Source organism: Herpailurus yagouaroundi, unplaced genomic scaffold (genome assembly GCF_014898765.1).
Source record: "Herpailurus yagouaroundi ecotype Mexico unplaced genomic scaffold, PumYag 569, whole genome shotgun sequence".
Classification (NCBI taxonomy): Eukaryota; Metazoa; Chordata; class Mammalia; order Carnivora; family Felidae; genus Herpailurus; species Herpailurus yagouaroundi.
The window spans coordinates 6,522,936-6,546,538 of NW_024412786.1; the positions used below are offsets into that span (position 1 = coordinate 6,522,936).

A 23,603-nucleotide genomic window follows, 5' to 3' on the forward strand; every position below is an offset into this window, starting at 1 on the left:
ATGCTGCATTTCGTGTTTCAGGAAGCCCTCTCTCCTCGCCCAGACACAACCCCAGCGCCCCCACCCCGCCCCGCCCCTGCTCGCCCTGATTCCAGGCAGCTGATCAAATGACTGTGTCTTCAAAGTCCCTTTACACGTGTGCTGAGCATTTCCACCCCGGGAGGAGTCCGGGAGGCTCCGGGAGAGGAAGCCCTATCTGAGGACCGCACGGAGGAGGGGCGGCGTGTGCGTGTGCTCCGCCGAGGCAGGGGCGCTGGGGTTGTTTCTGGGCGAGGAGAGAGGGCTTCCTGAAACACGAAATGCAGCATCCGGGGAGCCGGTTCTGTCGCCCGATGCACCTGCTGCTCGGCTGTAATTAAGCGTGCGCTCCCTCGGTTGCTAAGAGAGCTGCTTCCGAAATTAAAAAGGCAGGGAGCGCGAGAGGAGACGGGATGAGGAAAAAGCAACGGGGACATGTAAGTCGAATCCCACGTGCTCGACATACTTCGGGCCGACAAAAATGGCAGCTCCAGAAGCCGCGGGCGTCTGTGTGTCTGTCTGTCTGTCTGTCTGCCGCGGAAGACAGCCCAGGGGGTCGGACGCCTCGCCCAGCGGCCTCTCCGTGCGGTGGGGAAGGGCTGCCAGGGACGCGCCCCGTGACGGCCCTGTAGTAGCTGCTCACTTAGGCACTGTCTCCCACCTCATGCCCACAGCGCCCCAAGTCACACAGCTCACCAGCCGCGCCCCAGCTCGGCCCCGGGCGACCCCCTCAGCCCACCGCGCTGGGTCTCGAATCCACACGACGGAGCGCAAGCCATTTCTGAGGCGAGCTGCTGGCACGTTTTATCATCAGAGACCCCACGGGCTTTGTCTCGTGATCCACATCCTTGACGGGGTGGGGGGTGGGTAGGGGCACAGGCAGAGCTCGGTGTCCTTGGACACGTGGGGCGAGGCTGAGCGGCTGCCAGAAGCATCTCTCCCCACCCCACCCCCCCACCCCGCCGTGCAGAGTGTCACCGAGGACACAGCAGCTCCCACTTGGGGAGACCGTGCGGCGCCCCCCGGGTGGGTGTGGTAGGGTCTGCAAGGTGGCCGAGTCCGGTTCCCGGGGCCGGGCCGGCCACAGGCGGGGTGCCACCTGGCTGGGACCCACGGAGACAGCACAGCCAAGGGAGCTCCTTCCTCTGCAGAGGCCGGGCCCTGCCACGTGAGCCCAGAGAGCTCGCCAAAGCGCAGGGAACCCTCTGGGAGAGTGGGAGGCTCGGCGCTGCTCAACCCGCCTCCATGTGTTTCTGGTCGATACCCTCCCAGAAGCACGGAGCCACATCCCGAGCCAAGTTCCCTCGCCAACCCCCGCTGCCGGCCGCGGAGTGGAGGGGCGTGCGCTCCAGGGTGGCACCTCGCCGAAGACGGGTGCTGCCTCCGAAACTTCGTCTGTGTCCCTGCCGTTGACCTTGGGGGAAGGGCGTGGGGAAGAGGCGGCTTCCCGGGCGCCACTGCGAAAGCCCCGCGCGTTGTCTAACTCGAGAAAGCAGAGGGGACGGGATGGAGCCTCTTCCCTGGCTGGGGAGCAGAACGGGGTCCTGACACGGGGCCCGGCCGGGAAACGGGGCCTCCCCGGTCCTCCTCACGGGGCACCTGCCCATAAGCGGGAAACGGTGGGGCCCCGGAGCTGGGCCCTGGGCAGGGAGCCTGGCGGAGACAAGGCTCGGAGACCCACGAGCAGGACGCAGAGGCTGCGGCCTGGTGCAGAGGGGCGGCTCGGCTCTCCACGCCATCCCTACCCGTCCCTACCCATCCCATCCCATCCCCGCCAGCGTTGGTGAACCGTGGGCTCTGTGCAGGCCACGGACGGATGCAGCAGCGAACAAACAGGAAAGATCGCTAGTCTCCCTCTCGGCTGCCCAGGGGGCCGGTGCGGGGACGGGACCAGACTCTGGGTATGATAGGATTGGGGGCACTGTGGGAAACACCCCTCAGCTACAGGATGCCTTTCGACAACCTCACACGCGTTTAATATGCTGCTGGGAATCTGACTGAAACTTTGACAGAAACTGGGAACCGGGGGTCTGTCACACTCACGTGCAGGCCCACTGTGTCCCCAGCCCTCAGTGGGGCTCTGCCCCCCAGAAACCCCCCCTCCGGACGCCCCCCCCCCCCCCGGGGCCCCCCCCCCTCACCACTGGCAGGCACACCCTCCTTAAACACTTCCAGTGACAGGGAGCTCACTACCTGAGTGTAGTGGTTTTTGCTCCGAGACACAGGCTGCGTCATCCTCACCATGAGGCGAAGGCCGGCCCCGGGCCCACGTGTGCGGATCTCCCTTCGCTTCGCCAGAAAACAGGCTTGCGTCTGCCACATGCTAATCGGAAGGGACAAAGCATAGATTCTGCCCCGACAAACGCAAAGCCATCTGTAGTGGCATTTTTCATTCTGTGCTCTGGGACAGGCTTTTCTGTGCAAACGTTTACTGGAGATCGACGGGCCGCGGCCATCTGGTACCGCAGCGCCTATCTATCTGCACCCTCCACTCACACGTGCACCTGAAGCCTGCCTGCCCGGCTGGCCGGGACGGGACGAGATCTGCAGGAATCACGTCCAGCGGAGTGTTTCGGCCCCCGCCCCGTGGAGCAGTCCTGCCGCCAGCCACGTGCTCGTCCACGGCAACCTGCTCTCCGGGAGGGACAGACGTCACGCCCTCCCCGCTCAAGCCACGAGGCCTGGACGCCCAGCGGTGACGCCAGCTTCTCTGGAAAGCTGAGGCAGCAGAGGCGGAGCGGGGCAGGCACGCTGAGGGTCGGCTCGGGGCCCAGCAATCCGCTAACATGGTCCTCCCCTCCTAGACGAGCAGACCGAGGACAACTGGGCTGAAGGTCCAACATAAACACTGAGACAAAGACGCAGGCCGGGGTTTGAACCCCCACTTCTCCCCGAGGCTCCCGGAGAGCCCGTGGTGCGGCTCAGACATCTGGAACCTTCTTGTGGAGTCCCCGGCAGGCTCCCCGACACCGGCGGCGAGGCTCCCTGGTTGAGAGGAGCGAGGTCCACGGGGGTCCGACTTCGCCGCCCCCACAGCCTTAGGTCTGTGGAAGGCAGAGCCCGGGGGTCCTCCAGGGAGGACCGAGAGTGACCACCGTGGGTTGCACCGGCCGTGTTGCCGTTCCCCGAGTGCAGGAGACGTGACAACACACGCTGCTGGGGCCCAGCTGGGCTGGGGTGACACGGCGGGTGGCAGGATGCCACGGGGTGGTTCCGTCCACCTGCTCGCCCGCCCACCCCAGAGGGCAAGAATCCTCTGAGTTGGGGACACTCGACGTCCGGGGACAGACGAGAAGGTCAGACGGGGGGGGGGGCCTCGAACCGGACAGCTCCCAGGAGGGCAGAGCGTCCCCCCAAAGTGAACCCCAACTGTCACCCCCTGGCCGGGCCCTTCATTCACCAGCCTGTCCCCCCCTGCCCCACCCCGACCACCAGCCCAACCCCGCTGCTAGCCCCTTGGTGAGAAACCCAAGACCATAAATACACAAACGCACAATAAAAATACCCCAGGCCGTTCCCTGCAGCCTCCAGCCCCGCGCGGCCAACCAACCTGCCTCGAGCTCGGATCCACCCGCCCAAACCCTCCGTTCGAAGCCCTGTATTTGCCACGTCTTTCGACAACGGCCTGACGACAGGCTGAAAATAATTTCGTTTCTCGTGTAAAACAAGGCTCTTCGCACATCAGAACATTTCAAGGCGCTCTGAAGTTCTGGCACGGAGGACGCGCCAGGTGTGATGAACACGCCTTGCGAGGCGTCTGCTGTGCAGGTGCCACGGGGTCCTGGCAACGGGGCCCGTCCGGCGCCCACGACGCCCAGCGCACAGTCCCCCAGCCGGGGTCCGGTGCCAGGTGTAGGGGAGGAGCCAGACGCGGGACCCCAGCCGCCCGACTGAGGGCCCGGCTCTGCGTCTTCCGCCCTCGGCGGCCGTGGGCTGCCCCGGGCGCCCCAGGCTCAATTTCCCCATCTGTAGCTGGGGACAGCCCACCTCGTTCCCGGCGTTGGCCGTGAGCCGCTGAGCTCCTGTTTGACCTTCTAGGGGCGAGGTCCAGCCCGAGGACCACCCCTCACCCTCCCTGAAATGGGTTGTGAATGGTGCCACCTCCCAGGAGGGTCGCGAGGACCCAGCCACTCACCATCCGTTACGGTGCGTGCACCACAGGGTCGGCAGCGGTCACTGAGTAAAGGCATTTAACTCAAAATCTGCCAGCAGATGGCGTAGCCACCTCCCCGCCCCAACCCCGCCCCTCGTCTGTGAGGAGCCCCCATCCGGCCACGGAGAGACCCCTCCTCAGGGCTCCCGCAGCGCAGCGGAAGTGCGCCCTCAGGCGATTTCCTGGCTCCAGGGCATGTCAAGGCCCTCAAACGCAGGTTGGATGCCCGGCTCCCCCCTCGCCCTGCACACCGGAGGTGACCCCCATTGCTCTGGATGTGAATGAACGGATGGATGGATGAATGAACCAAGGAAAGCGAGGTGCGAGTCCCGGCTTTTGCTCGGCGTGTCCCGAGGCGCCTCACCAGGTACACCGGGCTGGTCTCCCTGGGCTGGTCTCCCTCTCACCTCACTTCTCTGTCCCTTCTTGCCACCCACCGCCCCCCCCCTCCTCAGAGGCCCCCGGGCACCAGGGGGAGGTCTGCCCTGCAGGGCTCTGGGGCCGCGTCCGCCCACACCCCACGGACAAGTGCACTGGATGTCGCTCAGGCCGGTGCCCTCGAGGCCCTTCTGTGTCTGCACAGCCCCCACCCCGAGTCTTGCCTGCCTGGCGGGCTGCGGGGAGCCGTGGGCCACTCCCTCCACTTTCCCTGCCGCCAAGACTCAAGGCAAGCAGACGCGGGGCGCAGCGCTCTGATTCCGGAGGAAGGAGCCAGTGGGTGTGGACGAGCATCCCGCCAGGGACCTGCCAGCTCCCTGGGCAACCAGGGGTGGCTGGATGCCAGGCCTGGCTCTCCAGCCTCCTTGGGGAGCTGTGACCCTCCTTTCCTGCATCAACGGGTCAGACTGGACCCTTGCTGGCCACAGAGATCCCGGCCGACAGAGCCGATGAGGCTGGGGCTCGGCCATGATTTCTCCAAGACCCTGAGATTCCAGATGGAGGCTGTTTCCTTCCTCTTTCCAAGTGGCCTGGCCTCTCCTCCTATTTGTGGGGAGAAGGGAGAAGGGAGCGCAGGCTGGCGTGGAGCTGGGCTGGGGAAACAGAGGGAAGACTGAGTCTATTTCTTTTTAACACAAACCCCTGGAGGTGACTCTGTCCTCTCCTCACAGAGGGGGCCCCTGGGGAGCTGAGAGGAAGACACAAAACCCCAGAGGGTCTCAGCGGCCCACCAGCCACACCCTCTATTTTATGTCACAGAAGCAAAAACCAAGTGCCAAGAGCAAGGCTGTGCGGCCAAGCCGGGGGCGGGGAGGCAGCGGGCCCGGGCAGGTGTGGGCGGGAGCCGGACCTTCCCACCTACCCCCGCTCCCCACCTCACCCCGAACAGCGGCCCTTGCTTCCTCCACGCACAGCTTCAGCTAACTGCGGCTTAAATATTAGTAGGCAACCTTTCTCCAGCTCACAATAATTGTTAAATGAATCACGCTTTTATAAATAACGCGAGATATAAAAAGGCATCTCGGCAATAATGCGGGGTTATCTTTGAACAAAGATGTAGGTGCCTACAGCGTTTGTAGTGTTCACGGCAGCCAGGGCCATTGAGGGAGGCTTTGCTCCTGGAGGATCCGTCGAGGCCCACGGATACTCGGGGCAGAGGGCATCCGACTTGGGATCCTCCGATGCCCGCGGGGTCTGGATCTCTTCCGGGGACGGGTCAGGCTCCGTGCCGGTGGTGGCTGGGGTCAGGAACTCTGTGGTTCCGTGACACCGTGACTCGGGATTTAGGTCCAAGACCAAGGTCGCAGGGGGCGGGGGGCAGAGCTCAGGAGGGTTGAACCGGGGCTGGCCACGGAGAGCGAGGGTCCCCGAGGCGCACTGCGGAAGGATCACGGCCCCGAACGGCACCTCCTACCCTTTCCTGCACGTAGCTCAGCCTCTGCCAGAGTCCCACGGACCCCACGTGCCAGCTCTGACTGGGAGGCGTGGGGGCAAGGGCAGCGCCGGGGCTTAACGGAAGCACGAGCCACTTCCCGGGTGGCCCGTCTGACAGCTGGGTGACTGAGGACGCCTGGCCTCTCATGGGGGAAACTGAGGCTCAGAGCCGTGAGTCAAGTCGCCTGTGCTCGCCCCGCCCTGTCTGTTCAACAGAGTCACCCCCGGCCCCCACGGCCAGTCACAGGACACCTGTTCCCGGACACAGCGCAGCATCCCCTGTGCCCAGGATCCCCAGGTGAGTTCTCGGGACCCAGCCTGCACCTGTGGCACCACACGACCCCCTTTGTCCTCCGCAGGGCTTCCCGGGAGGGACCCCGGCACACACGTCTGAGTCCTCGGGGGCAGCGTGTGGTGGCTGCTGTGTGACCAGGTGGATGAGTGTGGGAGGGAGCAGGGGGCAGGCACCAGCCCACCACAGATGCTGCCCTGCCCCCATCACTCAGACCCAGCCCTGATCCCCAAGAATGACTCCTAGAGCCCCCCGGGAGTGGCAGGACGCCCAAAGACTCTGGTGCAAATCTCCAAGTCTGCAGGGAAAATGCCAATCACAAACGGCACCAGTTACAAACACCAACGTCACCGGTGTCACTGGGCTGGGCCACCCCCTTTCTGCAGGAGCTGACCCGGAATGGCCCTTTTTCATTGTGTGTTACCAAGTGATGGCACCTGAGGGGAGTCCTGCCTGGGTCAGCCTCTGACTCGGGGTGGGACTCAGTTTCCCCATCTGTAAAGTGGGGAGGCCGGCCCCCACCTCGCTGGGCTCGTGAGATGTCTGCGAGGGCCCCACAGGGGTGGGCTGCCTGCCGACTTCCCTCCCCTACGGGGGGGTGGGGCACAAGGGTGGGGAACGGGCTCCCCGAGACTCGGGGAGGAGCTCTGCTCGGATTCCCACTGTGGAGTCAGGTGCCCCGAGTTCCCGAGGCCATAGACAAGTCCTGGCTGCAGCAGACGGCGCTCCACGGATGGCCTGCTGCCCACATGGGGCCCACGGGAAGCCCGGCTCTTCATCCTTGAGGGGGAGGGTCGGGAAACGCACCTGCCTCCTGGAGTACCACCAGGAGCAGCAAGCCTTGGGTTTGGGGGGCCAGGACGGTGCCCCGCACCTGCCCCCCACTGCCTGCGACCTCAGGTGCATCGCCATGCCTCCCCGAAGGCGAGCACCCACCCCGAAGAGAGTTAGAGCCGACAGGGCCCAGTGTCCACGGCCGTTCACGGGTGCAGAGGAAGGGACCTCCCACAGGATAACCCAGTGGGCGCAGGCCGCGGGGGAACCCAGGGACTGGACGCTCCCATGCTGCTTGCTGGGCGGCTTCCCCGTGAGTCACCAGGGTGGTGCTGTCTGCAGGGCCCCTGCCCGCATCACACCCGACTGCTCTGTACATTAGGGACCGGACTGCAGGCGCCAGGCCCACACAGAGAGCCGATGCAGCCCCAGAACGCCCACATGTCTCAGGACGTGCTGGAGAGCCAGCCGCGCACAGCGGCCCCCCACACAGAGCGATCTGATTAAAGCCAGCTCCCGAGACGGTCAGAGAGCGGCCAGAGTGACCATGCGCTATGGACTGAGCGTCTGTGTTCCCGCCAAATCCCCTATGGTGAAGCCCCTAGCCCCCAGGGAGAGGGCGCTGGGAGACAGGCTTTCGGGCCGTGAGGGTAGAGCTGACGTGAGGCCTCCAAGCCCCCACGGGGCCACGGGGAGATGAGTTCTCTCCGCTGTGTGGGGACACCGCGAGAAGGGGGCCGTCCGCGAACCGGGAAGAGTCCTTACAAGGCACCGAATCAGCCAGCACCGTGATCTGGGACTCCCGGGCTCTAGAACCGGGAGAAAAAAAATGCCCGTTGTTTAAGCCGGCTGTGGCCCCCTGTCACCGCAGCCAGGACCGACAAGGGTACCGTGTAGGCAGACCACGTCGCTGTGCCCTCGCAGGCCCCCAGGGGACCGGGGGACATCACTGTGGCTTTCCCCGCCCACCCCTTCCGATGCCCGGAACACAACTCTGGCCCTTGCCTCGCCGCGCCCTCCGCCGGACAGGGTTACCTGCCCTTCCCACCCTGGCTCCATCCAGCTCCGGCCCCTCACTCTCAAGGTCACCTTGCCAGAGGCTGAGTCTGTCTCGTTCGCCCTTCATCACCAGAACCGAGGTCGCAGCCTCACAAGTATGTTTCCTTTCTGCCTTCAACAGGGAAGGCACCGTTCTACCTCCCGTCCGGGACTTGGTGGTTGAGTGGTTCACTCTGCCTCACTGTGTGAAACATCTGCTTCTAGAACGCTTCCCACCCCGAATACCCCCTCTGCACAACTGGGCCTTTCTGGAAGTCACGGGGCAGGAGAGGGGGCTGCACACACCTTTCTATCTTCAGGCTACGACACAAGACCCGACACAAGGTGGGGGCTTATAAATACACATTCTGGTTATTTTTGATCCCTGACCAGCCACTTCGACACCTGGGTCGTCTGTGGGTCTGCTCCTGTTAATTTCTCTGATCGCACATCACATTTTCCTGCGTCTTTGCGTGTCTAGAAATTTTTGATTCTGTGTCAGCCATTATCTTTAACGTGTTATAGAGATTCTGGATTCTGTTCCTTTTCTCTGAAGGGTGTCGGGTCTTTGTGGCAGGGAACACAATACTGGCAGAACGCTCCATCCTGGGAAGACGTGGCTTTGAGTTTTGGGGGGAAGCATCTCTGTTGGTTTGGTCCTGGGATGAGATTCTGACATCATGGGCCCTTCCAGGTCTCAGGCAGAAAACCCAAAGGATTTGCCACGCTCTTCAAATGAGGCAGGACTCAGCGCTCTGTCTCCCTCGTGCGGGAACTACTGAAGTCTCCCCTCAGGTCTCGGAGATTTAAGCTGCTGTGTTCCACTAGGACCCTTGGACTCTCATCCTGCACGTGCTAGTTCAGAAATCAGTCCAGGATTCGATGAGAGTTTATGTGCAGATTTGGGGCTCTTGCCTTTCCAGGAGTCCTCCCCTCTATTTCCAGCCACTCAGGCAGGTCTGACCCTGACCTTGACCTCTAACCACTGCATCCTCAAGTCACTTTCTGTCAGGGTGATCCTTCATTAATATGCCTCTCGTCTGACAGACTCCCCTTTTGTTGAGGGCCCCACCTTCTGCCTGCTTTTGGTTTCCTGCCAAAGCCCACGAATGGTTGTTACTATTTTTGTTCTGTCCAGAGTTTGTCACTGTTATCAGGAGAAGGGTACATCTGACATGAGCTGCTCTGCCATGGTTGGAAGGCAGAAGTCACGGGCTCATAAACGTAAGTGAAACAAAGAGGTGCTCCCCCCGCGGGCACGCCTGCACACGCATGCAGTGAGTGTTCGATCTGCACGTCTGGAGGCAGGGGGTGTGCCCGGCGGGGAGACGGTGAGTGTGTCAGAGCAGAGAGAGGCCCAGGGTGAGGAGGCCAGGGGCCCTTGACCACCGACCACATCAGCAGAGGGGCCCGGGGCAAACAACAGGTTCCCGAAACTATGCCTGTCCCTGCAGCCCGGCTGGGAGGGATCGTAGGCACCGAGACAAGTTTATTTCAACACAAGAACCTGACTTTTGTGACTTCTGAGCACATCTGGGCAGGTGCATAGGCGGGTCCCCACCTTGGAGATCAAGCAAGGTGTTACCTGATCAGAACTTGTACAGGTGCCAGGAGGCCCTGGAAAGTGAGCGCTTGAAACAATGCTGAGCCAGCGGCGGGTCGGTCCCCACCTGGTGCGTCGCCTCGTTAGCGGATCCTGCTGCCGATTTGTATTTTAGGAACTAATTACGCCTTGGTGACCGATCTAACCTTCAAATGAATTCCTTCCAGGGCTGAGCTGGCAGCCCAGTTCCTACCAGGCAGCAGCATCAGGAAAACCCCAAATCCAGGAAAAGCCAACCCCGAAGGGCAGGGGAGCAGGGAGGAGGATACTGCAGACCTTGGGCGGGCCGGCCAGCAGGTGAACAGACACGGAACCCAAGCGGGGGAGGGCACAGACTCCCAGCTGCCTCCCAACCTGAGTGGTGGTGTGAGCGACCCGGGACAGACGGAGGGGCTCCCGGGACAGAGGCTGTGGCTGTTGGTCTGACCCTAACCCCAGTGTGATGGCTCCTGGCTGCCGGGCCTGTGACAGGTTTCCTTCTCTCTACTAGCCCGGTGAGGTGGGTACATTCACACCCATCTCACAGACACAGAGGCTGAGACTCACAGGGGTCTCGGAGCCCGCTCCCCAACGCCTGTCACTCCGGGGCAGTGCTGGCCTCGCCTTCCCCTCAGCAGCACGGCCGGCCAGGGGGGTGCCCCGACCCATGGGCAGAGGGTGGGCGGCTCACCTGGGAGCCCAGCACACGGCACAGCCGGGGGACAGGGGAGGCGTCGAATGACCAGGCTGACGGCACTGTGTGCGTCTCCCGATCCCGCTTCTGCTTGGCTGGGAGTCCACACGGGGAGGCTGGAGCCTGCAGACGCGGGGCCTCCTGGGAGGACGGGACCACAGGGTCTCACCGGGGTCTCGCTCGGCCACCCAGGCACTGGGCGCTTCTGAGACTCAGGCTAGCCCACCGCGGGCTGTGTCCCTGGGGCCTGACGGCCACCCTGGCCTGCTCTGCTCTAGCTCGGGGTGCAGAAGATGGCATCTGGGAATAAGAGTACAAGGACCACAAGGGCACGTGGCACAGGAAGCGATGTCCACTCCGAGGGCCCCGTCTCCCTCCTCCCCCACAGCACGCTGGGTGCCACGCACGGGAGCCCCCGGGGCACAGGGCAGGTCAGGAAGTCGCCCACGGTCGCTCACCAGCCCAGGTGGGACAGGCTCTGCCCTTGGCCCATCACTGACCCGGCAGCTGACCACACGCCCGGAGCCCGGCAGAAGGGCCTGGAATCCCAGCCTTGCCCTGGGTACCGGCACCCCTCTCCTCCCCACTCCCACAGAGTCGGCGTCTGCACTGTCTCTGTCCTCCTCCGGGGCGTCCAGCCCCTGCACGATGCGGCTTCTCACACACTAGCCGGGTCGGGCGGGGTCTCAGCCGCTGTCACATCCCGGGCAGCCATCCCCGACCCTGCTCTGTCCGCAACCATTCTCCCCTCGTGAGTGGCCCTCCTGTGTCCCCTGCACTCCTCCTGACACAGCACTGTCCCTGTGGCACGTAAGCACGGTCTGCATATCTCCCCCACTATGCTGGGGCCCCTACAGGATGGGGTGGGACCCATTCGCCTCTCTGCCCTCTGCTGTGCAGCCCGCCAGCGCGGAAACCACGGACGGGGGCAGCCGGGCCATCCACTAAGGCTTCCAGAGACGCTGCACGGGCGACCTCAAGGGCCTCGCGCCCTGCCGGTCCTGCTCAGTCTGTGCCGAGGTTTAGCTGTGCAACCTCGGACGGGCTGCATGACCTCTCAGAGCCTGTAAGTGAGGCTCTGGTGACGCCCTTTGCACAGGGCTCTTTCGGGGGCCCCTTGGGCTCGAGGCAGGCAGACAGGCGGGGAGGGTGTGCAGCCCAGCCAGGGCCTGCTCTGGGGTGAGTGTGAGCCCCAGGCTCCACGTGCCTCGTGGACAGCTCTGCACACTTTGCTGGGCAGAGTCCAGGATTCAAAGGCGCACGGGCCACTGCTTTATAGAACCTGGCTCGCCTGGGTGCTGAGGGCTCACGTCACGCTCAGGGGAGAAGTCAGCCGCGCCTGAGAGCTGAAGGAGAAACCGCTGGGAGGCTCGTGGGGAGAGCAGGCGGGGCTCCCACTGCCCAGCGGCCCACGAGATGGCCTGGTTCCCTCCCTGCGACCCCCCCACACGAGCCTCCTCCTTCAGGCCCTGGCCTGGGAGCCAGCCCCCTGGCTGGAACGGGGGCACCGGACCAGAGGGTGGGACGAAGGCCCGAGGCTAACTGGCAGCCGGCCGAGGAGTCCGTGTTGGCAAGAAAGCGGACACCACGGTCCACAGGGGATGCTTTCCAAGTGCACGGCAGGAGAGCGCCTGTCCCGCCGTGGGATTGCAGAAGCGTCCCCGTGGGCACAAGAGAGGTCACAGGTGGAGGGCCGGATTCCTCTGAAGTTCGTGACTCACTCCTAACCCCGCGGGACCGGATCTGGGTACGGAGCCTGCATCTGGGGTGGCAAGAGGAGAGGAGGGCCCCAGTGTCAAAGGGGGACGGTCACCACCCACTGAGTCACACGGTCACTCTGTCTCCCTCTGACCGAGCATCTATACAAAGTTCAGGAGAAGGCACAGAGGGGGGCGGGCACAGTCCCGGAATCTTCCCACCAGCCAGCGCAACCCTTTGTGGCACAGGCTCACAGAGGCCGGCCAGGCTGGCGACCTTTCCCTGATGTCACGGTATGAACCAGAGGGTCAGGACTCACATCTGCACAGATGGGCGTGTTTGGCGAGGGCGACCTGGGCTTCCGACGCGGTGCGCAGGCAGGGCTCACCCTGTGCTCTCCCGGGAGCGAGGAGGCTGGAATGAGCCTTTAGGAGGCCTGAGGCTGCGGGGGCCTCCCCGTCCCTGAGGACGGGGCCGTGGGGGCTCCGGGGAAGCAGGGCGTCTCAAGTGGGGGTTCTGATTAGGAGTCCGGGGAGGCAAGCACGGAAGGGTGAGGGGGGCCGTGGTGAGAAGGGGGGTGTCATGGACCGAACAGTGTCCGCTAAACTCATACGTGGAAATCCTAACCCTCGATGTGACTGTATCTGGAGACGGGGTCTTCAAAGAGGTGACTGAAATAACACGGGGTCACCAGGGTGGGTCCCGATCCCCTGTGACCGGGGTCCTTGTGAGAAGAGGGGATCGGGACACAGACAAGCACAGAGGACACGGGGAGAGGACGGCCGTCCACACACAGGGAGAGAGGCCTGTGGAGGCCCCGGCCCGGCCCACGCCTGGACCTCGGGCTCCGGCCTCCAGGACCAGGGACGGTGACTGTCTGTGGTATTTGTTACAGCGGCCCGAGCAGATGAACACCGCGTGGTCTGTGGCCCCCGAGCACAGCTCCGGACACCCTGTGTGTGGCCCCCTCGGATGAATGACCATCCCACGTTCATCCCCCTCCCCCCCGAGGCTCGAGAACCCTTCCCCAAAGCCCCACGAGCCCGGCCGGGGAGGAGCCGCGGCTCGGGGCCTGGAGTCGGCCTGGGGAGCAGCCTGGGGCCACGGGCGCCCACTGCCGGCCCTCACGCACATCTCTGCACACAAAGAAAGAATCTTCCAGCACCATCGTCCCGATCGCTGGAGCTGCCTCTATGGCACCCGTTCAACTCACCAACACTCGTGTAAAAAATATGCAGCGAACGTCCTACTTCCTAACTGGGTCAGCAGAGCACTGCCTTGAACAACACTGGGGCCGTTCAGTCACCAGCACGCCGCTTGGTGCATCTCAGACGCCGTCACGCAGTCTCGCATCCGGGGGACGGAAGGGTCTCTCCCCACATGCGCGTGCAGCCTGGCCCCGTGGCCAACCTTCGGGGGCCATGCGCGTTCCCCCGACCTGGCCCAGTCACCCACTTCGCAGGATCCGGAGACGCCCCCGGTGGGAACCGGTGACACGGGACCAGGCCTGACACTGTGCCCTTTCAGGGCGTCGCTGCTACTGTCACGGCTTTCTGAGCTCCCGCCCTGTGTCGGCACATCGGCCGCCCCAGACTTTGCACACGTGGGCCTTTCTTCCCGGGAACCATCCCTCACATTCTATTCCCAGGAGCGGACCTGCCGGGTCGGAGTTCTGAATGTTCCCAGGGCTCTGGACACACGTCCTGCAAAGCGCTTTCCCCAAAGAGCAATACCCATTCACGCGGCCAGGCAGCTGCGACCACATTTTGTCGGAAAAGAAAGAAAACTTCTTTTCTGGAGGGAGAAGAAAGAGACTGCTTTCCACCAGGGAACAGCACGCTCGCGAGGGCGCTCGCACCGCGAGTGGCTGATCCGAAGGGATGTGATTCCACCAGAGGCTCGTCCCGACCAGAAGGGCGTCTCCTCGCAGAGGCGGAGAATGCGCTGTGGCAACATCAGCCCCCTCCTGACCCCCCGAGGCCGTGGGGGACCCCCACGCCGGGACGCAGGCCGTCCCCAGGGCTCTGGGGGGGCCCGGACGCGTTGTGATCCCCGTTGAGAGACACACACTCAGAGAAGCCCCGTGACGTGAATCAAACGATGGCCACGGTCATCAAAAACGCACCTCCTGTGACTGCAGAGACGGCGCACGTCCGGCAGCTGAAGACGGACGCCACGTGACGTGGCCTTGGCTGTGTCCCCGGCTCCCCACAGTCGGACCACAGGCCATGTGCAGTGAAGCAGGAAAGGCAGAGCGCCGCGGGTGGTCCCCGTCTCCCCGGGGAAGACGTGTGGCTAAGGGCAGCCCCGGTGCCTCGGGACATTTCATCGGGAACAACGCGAACGACGGCAGGACCTTGGCAAACGCGCACCGGCTGGGGACGAGGCCCCGGCCCTGCTCCCGCGAGCCCGGCGAGAAGGGGGGCCTGTCCGGCCGCAGCACCAGCCCAACAAGGAGTAACGTTCCCCTCCCTCGAGACCAGAGGGGTTCAGTAACCCACCCCAGGCCACACAGCCCGGATGCAGGCCGAGCCCCCGGAGTCTGTGCCCTAATTTACGCCCGCACTCTCCCGTCCCTGCAGGACCTGGCCCCAGTCGGTGCCACAAGGACTAAACAGGATAATCCACACGTGGAGCCTTTGTCGCAGCCCTTGGCACAGGGGCACGCCTGGTGGCATCTGGGAATTTATCTGTGTTCTCACAGAAACACCCTGCCGTCGGCCTGGTCCCCCTTCTCTGCTCTGAGGAGGGATGTGACCCAACAAGATACACTCCGCTTTACGGATAAGGGGTGCAGGCCTGCGCAGGAGGAAGGGCCCCCCGCCAGTGCAGGGTCCTGGAAAGCTCGTGGGGAGACGGAGGCACAGGCCTTTGCTTTAGGCCTCAGCCGTGCAATCCTGCCGAGTCGGGGCACCCTGCGGGAGGCCGTCCCTCCGGCCGACCCGGGTGGCAACGTCCGTACCTCCGTCAGCACCGTTCTGACGACAGGGTCCCCCAAATGCAGCCCTGCCAGACGGGCAAGAGAGTGATCCCAAGAAGCACAGGGTCCGTCCCGGAAGCTGCTGACCCGGAAGCTAAAGATGGGGTCGGGGGGGGGGTGCTGCGCTTGGCTTCTAGGCCATCCACCGACGAGGGGATTGCCCCCGCCCCACCGAAGTGCCCCGGAGAGGGGACCGGCCCCAAAGCCTGTCTGGGCGTCTCCGAGCACTTAGCAGCCCCCAGCGGGTGCCGGTCTCACTCCCAAGCCCCAAATCCACAGCCCTGGGTTCACAGATGGTGCCTCGATGCCACACAAACACACCGGCGGCCTTCAGTCAGTGAACCGACTCGGCTCTGCTAGGGGACCCCCTCCCCCAAGCCCCGAGAGCCAGCCCAGGGCCCACCAGAAGGAACGGGCAACAGGGCAAGGGTGGGGCAGCACTCGGGCGCTGTGCCCAGGGCCAGCCGGGGGCCCCAAGGCAGTCAGGCCGGGCAGCCTAGGGGGCCCGGCCGGCGTGGGGTACAGGTTCCTCACGGAGCTGGAAGCGGCCTGCAGGGCCCGGTGGGGGCGGCTGTGCGTCCATTTTCAGCTGCCGAAAAGAGTTGAGGCCCTTGCTCTTCCCTTTCCAGCTCACGAACCAGAAGGAGGGCGACTCTCCCAGGACAGCCGTTTCTCCCCAAGGCTCTTAGCTACAGCAGGTATTATTACTATTTCCTAAAAAAGAAGCCAGAACCCTGGATTTCTGCATGAAATCTCCTGATTTTAAATGCCGACTGGTTGCTATTTTATCAAACTGTGTCTTCCAGGATGGGTAAGAGCATCTGCCTGTGAGCCGCCTGGAATTCGGGGGCTGGGGGTGTGAAAGGCGGTGGCTCCCTCTCTGAGCACCCCTGCAGGGGAAAGTGGGTACCGGCAGCCCAGCCCCAGCCCCCACCGGGCCCAGCAGTCACATGGTGGCCCTAGCGATGCTTCAGTGTAGTGTTCCCAGAGTGAGTTTCACCTGACCCTGGAAGCAGATTATAGGGTCCAGTTTGGGAAATGCCAGATCATACAAAGTTGGGGGGGGGGGGCTCCATTACTGCAGGACTTATCAGGGCCTTTTATGTTCTAAAATGTATCCCGAGGGTCGAGAAGGCAATAAAACAAGCAGCATTTCCAGTGGGATTAGACCTGTGTTTGGCAGAGCAGCCACGGAACCCACTAGAACCCAGCGCCTGTGTGCGTGCCACCCGGGGGCACGGCACCAAAAGCGGAGAGAAGCGGGGCAGGGCTGCCCGCCGTCGTGACACAGGCCACCTGCAGTGACACCTCGGGTCCCATCTCAAGTTCCCCCAGGTGGGATCCCGACACAGCCACTCTGGAGACCACCAGGAAGACAAACAGCATGTGACTCTGGACACGGGGGACCTGGCCCCACATGGACAACTCGGGGCTTCTGACCCGCAGACCCCGCTCGGGGGGTTAATGCCAGGTCCCAGGAGGCCCGAGCCGTGTGTGCGGGACCGCGAGCTCACTGTCCCCACTGGGGCTGCAGGTGGAGGCAGCGAGGGGCCTGGGCTCGGGCACGCGGCCGCTAGAGCATGACCCCGGGTAAGCAGCCACACACCTGGGCTCGGTCCTCCTCCGTCAAGAGGGGACGCACTCACCGCGGGAGGACGAAGGGCTGATACCCACGTTCGGATGTTCTCAGTACCCGTGTCTGCTACGCGGAGGGGCCACAGCACACGGCACACAAACAGAAAGGCCACGCCACATCCGTGGACAGTTGCCGCTGACCGAGTCTTGTGGCCGATGACGGGGTCCGTGTCCTCCCCGCCATTATCTTTTTTTTTTTTAAGAGATTATTTTTTAAGCGCGGTAAAATGCACACAACATACAATTTGCTGTTGTAGCTCAACGCGCAGCTCGGGGACACGAGGCACGTTCACGCTGTTGTGCAGCCGTCACCACCGTCCGTTTCCGGAACTTTCCGTCTTCCCAAATGGAATCTCTGTCCCCGTGAAGCACCAGCCCCCATCCTCTCCCCCAGCCTGGCGCCCATCATCCACTCCCTGTCTCCATGAATCTGACGACTCCGGGGACCTCATGTGAGTAGAATCACACAGTGTCTGTCATGCCGTATGTCGTAAATGTCTGCTTATGTCACTCAGCGTCATGTCCCCAGGGTCTGTCCGTGTTATAGCAGGTGTGAGCATGTCCTCCCTTAGCTCCTTGGGTCTTCACGACTGCGTCAGGAGATCGAGACTCAGATGGCCAGATGGGCTCAGAGAAGTCAAGTGACGCACCCAAGGTCACACAGCCACCTGGGGCTTGACCCTGGAGATGTCTGCCTCTGAAGCCCGCACCCGAGGCACTCTCCAGCCCTGGTGGCCACAGAGGAGAAGATAGGAGCAGGGGTTTTCAACGTCCTTTCTGGATTAGCGGTCCCTGGATTAGTTTCTAGAGTGGCCATGACATCACCACACATCGGGCCTCCTTGAACAGCAGAAATGTACTCTCTCACCGCCTGGAGGCCAGAAAAGCAAACGCGGGGATCAGCAGGGCCGTGCTCCCTCTGGGGGCTCTGGGGAAGGATCCTTCCTGCCTCTTCCAGTTTTGGGCGCCTCAATGTCCCTGGGGGGCCACAGCCTCTGCTGCTGTTTCCCCCTGGGTATCTGTGGGTCTCTGTGCCTGCAGCTCCCTCCCTTCTCTGTAAAGACACAAGCTTTTGGATTTAGGGCCCATCGTAATCCAGCATGACCTAATTTTAGCTGAACTAATTAAATCTGCAAAGTCCTTATTTCCAAATAAGGTCATGTTTACAGGTTCGGAGTGGACGTGAATTTGTGTGTGGGGGTGGGGGGGGGGAGGTGAGAACAGCACTACTCAACCCAAGGGAAGGAGACACCTCAATATGAACAGTGGTGACCTCAGAGGGACGGGGGTTGGGGCAATTTTCACCTGCACACACATTAATCCATTGCATGTGTGCAATTTCTATGAAGGTCGCATATTGCTTCTCTGTTAAGAAAACTCAAGTAAACGAGTGATACATTTTTGATGAAAAGTAAAATTATACAGAGTCCCAAAGGCACTTACTACCACCCCCAAGAACGTTGACGTAAATCCCGGTGAGTCCACCCGAGAGAAGGTGCCCAGCTCGTGCTTCAAGAAGCCTCGGTGCCTTTTTACCGGGGAGGCCACGGCTACCCAGCTGGGCTCCCGGCAGACGTGACGTTAGCTCAAGGCAGAGGACTGAGCGGCATGCAGGGGCCCCAGTCCAGTCTTGCACCCCAGCGGGCACACCCCTGGCTGGAGGGAGGGAGGCACAGACCCCACGGTCACGGCCCAGGTACAGGCGAGCAAAGACCCTTCTGGGAAAGGAGCTTCGGAAGTGAGCCGAAGGATGGACCCCAAATGGTTCAGCCACATGCCGGTAACCACAGAAAGGTCAGGCTGGGAGCCTCCACGTTCCCGAGTGCAGGGCCCAGAGGAATGCCCTTGGCCGGGAGCAGGCAGGCGGGCAGCAAAGCTGTGGGACGCTGAGAGCCCCGGCCCCAGCCGGTCCGTCCTGAGAAGGGATGGGACCCCTACTTCCTGCACACAGTGTCCCGCCTCACTGCTTCGGGAGGGGACAGCGGCACACACCCCTCAGTTTTGGTTTTTGCAGAACCGGCCCTAGATGTCATAACGGTCTGGGCCTGGGCCCGCTGTCCCAGAAATCTGGACGCTCTTGGTGACCCGTTACACAGAAAGAATGGCCATTTGGCCGGACGCTGTGGCCCCAGCTGTCTGCACAGCAGGCCTCTTTGCCACCAACCCCGTCATGAGTGGTAATGACAAGCGGCTTGCCCTGCTCAGTCCTTCTCCCTGATCCAAGCGGCCTGCACATCAAGAGCTCGGGGGGAGCCAGGCGGGTATTGGGAGCCCGTGGGACTGTGCCACGGCGGCTGAGGGGGGCACCAGTTTTCTGCATGCTGCCAGCGTGGAAGCGGGGAAAGCAGAGGGGTTCTCAGCAAGCCCCCCATGGCCGTGGCCCACCCCGGTCACAGAGGATCGCAGGGCCCGACCCGCCGGCCTCCACGCCCTCCGCTCGGCTCTTGTCCTCTCCACGATCCCAGCACCTCTGGACACCTCACCCTTCGGCCAGCCCCTCCTCCCCTCATCCAACTGCAGCCAGAGAGAGTCCCCGGAAATGCAGCTCCCAGGAGGGCATCTGCTGGAGCTCTTCTGTGTCTCCCTCTCTCTGGAGGGACCCAAAGGCCCCCTGCAAGCCTAGCCCTGCCCACCTGCCCGTGTTCCCTGCCCCCGCGTTCAAAGGTCCTACCCAGTCCCCAGACCCGCCAGGACCATCGGAGGCCACCACGTACAGCCAGTCCCCAACGCCTCCAGCTGTAAACCGTCCCCGACCCGCACGAGTGATGACGCCGATGAAGATGGTAACATGTGCCCTGCTCTGGGGCGGGTCAGGCGCATTTCCAACGACCAGACACGTACTGACCCTCGTGAGCGCCTGTGAGATCGGGGGTGTACCTTACCACCCCGCGAGGCTGTCCTAGGTAGCAGAATTCTCCCATCATCTGCGTCCCCTGTGGACACAGGCTCAGTGGGCCTTCTGCCTGGTACCCCTGAGAGGCCCAGGTGGGGGCCTGGGGCTGGGGGCTGCATCTGGGGCACCCCTGTGGCTCTGGTGGCCGGCAAAGTGCCTGGCCCTCAGAACACACAGCTGTGGGACTGACCGATAAAACCTTGAGTGTCCACATCCTGAGGGCTCCTCTTTCTGTCTTCCTGTAGGCCCCGCACACGTGCCACAGTGCTATACTGGCAGGATGAACAGAACATTCTGATCACCAGGAATATTCCAGTAGTTGAAAAAGTCTGGGAAATCATCTATTTGACGTCTCACTTGCGGATCAAATCAAAGGCTGGCCAGAAGATGTGACAGGGCTCCACTTATGCAGAAAGCAGGGGCTGCAGGGTGGGGAGCTCTGGTCCCTGACCAGCCAGAGAACCCAGGGCCTATTATGTCACTCCCCTGGGTGTGGGCACATTGGTAACAAAAACCAGAATGAAGGAACTTCCGGGTTCAACCCTCAGCCCCCAACCTCATAAGAGACAGTGGGGGAAGAATGGCTAGCAGGAAATCCGCCTTCTGTGTGTGTGGCACATTGTCGTCATTGAGCACAGGGCCTAGCGTGCGGTAAGCTCGCAACAAGTGTGGAATGGATGCATGGATAGACGGATAGGTGGATGGAAAGAAGGAGGAAGGAAGGAGAGGAGGAAGGATAGGAGGAAGGATGGGGGATGGATGGATGGAAGAATGGATGAGAGGATGGTGGCTGGATGATAGATGGATGGGTGGTGGATGGTTGGATTGGTGAATGGACAGGTGGACGGATGGTGAATTGATGGATGAATGGATGGATAAATGGATGGATGGGTGGGTGGATAGACAGATGATGTGTGAATGCATGGATGGGTGGATGAATGGGTCAATGGATGGAAATATGGACAGATGATTGATGGATATATGGATGGATGGTTAGATAGATGGGTGGATAGATAAATGATGGATGAGTGGGGGAGTGGATGGATGGATGGATGGATGGATGATGGATGGGTGAGTGAGTGGGTAGATGGCTGGATGTGCATGGGTGAATGGATGTATGGATGGATGATGTATGAATGGATGGATGGGTGGATGAAAGGGTAGATGAAGGGATACATGGACAGATGATTGATGGATGGATGGGTGAGTGGGCAGATGGATGGGTGGGTGGATGGATTGGTGAATGGACAGATGGATGGATGGTGAATATGGGTGGATAAATGGATGGATGGGTGGGTGGATAGATAGATGATGTATGAATGGATGGATGGGTGGATGAACGGATATATGGACAGATAGCTAATGGATGTGTGGACGAATGGTTAGATGGATGGGTGGATGGATAAATGATGGATGAGTGGGTGAGTGGATGGATGGAGGACGGATGGATGGATGATAGATGGGTGAGTGGGTGGGTAAATGGCTGGATGATGGATGGGTGAATGGATGTATGGCTGGATGATGAATGTGTGAATGGATGGATGGGTGGATGAATGGGTAGATGGATGGATGGGTGGGTGGATGGGTGGGTAGGTGGATGAATGGATGGGTCAGTGGATGGATGGATGGGTGGGTTGGTGGGTGGATGGGTAAATGGATGAAGGATGGATGATTGATGGACAGATGGATGGGTAGATGAATGGGTGGGTTGGCAAATGGGTGGGTGTGTACATGAGAGTATAGATGGATGAGTGGATAGACTGATGGGTAAGTGGGTAGATGAGTACTTTGAAAATTACAGTATTATCTATGTCAGGCTCTATGCTAATTTCTTTAAGAGAGGCTGCCAATAGGTGGCCTGAGGCCAAATCAAACAGCATTTTTTAATTAGTCACTAACATATACAAGTTTAAATATTTCATATACAAAGCCTGTACCTCTGGCCACACTTGCACAACTAGAGAATAAGATAGCACCCTGCCCACATTCCTGTATGGCACCTGCCCGCCCGAGCCAAGCCCAGCTCCCGCCCAAAAAGCGTGAGCTCTCCAGGTCCTCATGGCTCCCCCACAGTTTGTAGGGTTGGGAAGGGAAAGATTCTTTCTTGTCCGTGTGTCTTTCAAAAGAGTAAAAATGAAGGCCAGGTGTGTTTTTAAAGACACTACTGCCCTCTGCTTGGCTGGCGTCACCCATATCCCTGCCCTTGCACAGGGTGTCTGACCTTTCCTGATGCGTCATTGGTTGACTGCTTTAAACCAACCCTGCAAGACATCTGATGCCCATGTTGTTGTAATGCACAGCCCCGAAGGGCTTACAAAACCCCGCCCAGTAAGCCAGTGGTGGCGCTGGGACTCAAACACGTGTGTCTGGCTATCTGGCTGTGCCCAGAGCCCTTCGCCCAGCCTTGCTGTGCCCTCCCTCTCCAGCATCACTGGGGCTTCTGGATGCCCCCTGCTTCACCGGTGGTTGACTGACGAGTCCTGTGGCCCACCCCGTCATCCCCAGCACACCAGTCCGCGCCAGAACCCTGTGCTTGTGGCTCAGGCTGCCACGAAGCAGGACTGGGAGATGGGTCCCGGAGCTTTGGGACCCTCTAGGAGGAATTCGGAGAGCCCACGGCACACGGTGACCTTAACACATGGCAAGAGAGCCGACGCGAATCATCGTGCTTTCCCCAAAAGTTACCAGGACGTCATTTCACAGCATATGCTCAGAGGTCCTACTGATTCTACTAAAGGTGGAATAGAGACAGCAATGGCGGGTATCGGCAACTCGGCGCTTCCGCGGGCCAGGGGCCGTGTAACACGCATCATCTCCTAGAGCTGTGACGCAGGGAGCCCTGTCCCACCTAACCCGTATGCTGCGGGGCCACTGTGGCATCTCTGCTCTGCACCTGGAGTTCTCACGGCCCGTGGCCAGTCTCAAGACACCGTGCAGAGAGGGAAGCGTTCCAATCAGCGTAGCCACGACCTGTGCTTCTCAGCTTGCGTCCCGGCCCAAATGTGCTGGGAGCTAAAATTAGGGTGAGGCTGGAACCCAGCCGGTGCTCTGTCAAGAGTGGGGTTCTGCTCAGAAGCCACCCCAGAGCATCTGCTTCCCACCCTCTGCTCATAATGCATTTTAAACGGAGCCATCCAAATTCACTGCCACGTTCGCACGAAACAGTGGCCGCGATGGCCACTAATTTGCACGTGCTGTGTGCTTGGGCTGCGTCTTCACTGAATCCTCGACACAACCATGTCTGGTAGGCGGGGTAGCTGATACTGTGCCTAAAATCACACGCATGACCATCGCTTTCTTCAATCTGCACCAGCCACCCAGCTGGCCTGGCCAGAATCCCAGGCATCACCCCACACGCCCCCTCCCAGGCAGCAAAGTGGACTCCCAGCCTGGCTGTGGCTCTCTGTCTCCATGTCCGCTGCCGGGTCTCCCCGGACACTTCCATCTGCTTCTACACTCCCTTCTCCTTCCACAACCGTCCACACAGCAGTGAGTGGGCTCTTCTTAAAAATATAAATCATGGTGACTCTTTTGCTAAAACTCCTCAGAGGTTTTTTTTTCCACCGTGTTTAGAACAAAATCCAGACTGCTGATTTTGGACCATGAGGCCCCAAGGACCCAGCTTCTGGTCTCCAGCCTAACATTCCACCGCTTCCCTGGGACTAGACACTTGCCAGCCTGCTCACGCCATCATACTGGCGATCCCGTGGGAGCCCAGGATATCCCAAGCAAGCTTTTCCACACCGCAGGGTGTTGGCAAAAGCTGTTTTCAGGAACATGCCACCTGTGCACCTCTGCACAGCTGGCCCTTCTACCACGCAAATTTCAGCCCAAATGCCATGCTCAGTAGAGCTGTCCTGGATAATCCTCTTACTGGGGGGACGGTCCCTCTCCCCCTGCTATTTCAGCTGTCCTATCCCCCACTGTAGCAGCAATGCTTAACATAGGGTCAGAAAGATCTTAGTACATACTGG

The 23,603-nt window shown here is 61.4% G+C and overlaps 1 protein-coding gene across 13 annotated transcripts in view; it reads right to left on the bottom strand.

Moving 5' to 3' along the window:
- The window catches only part of SHANK2 (SH3 and multiple ankyrin repeat domains 2), a 469,884-nt gene that overhangs the window by 278,627 nt on the left and 167,654 nt on the right, over positions 1-23,603 (bottom strand). The window lies entirely within an intron of this gene.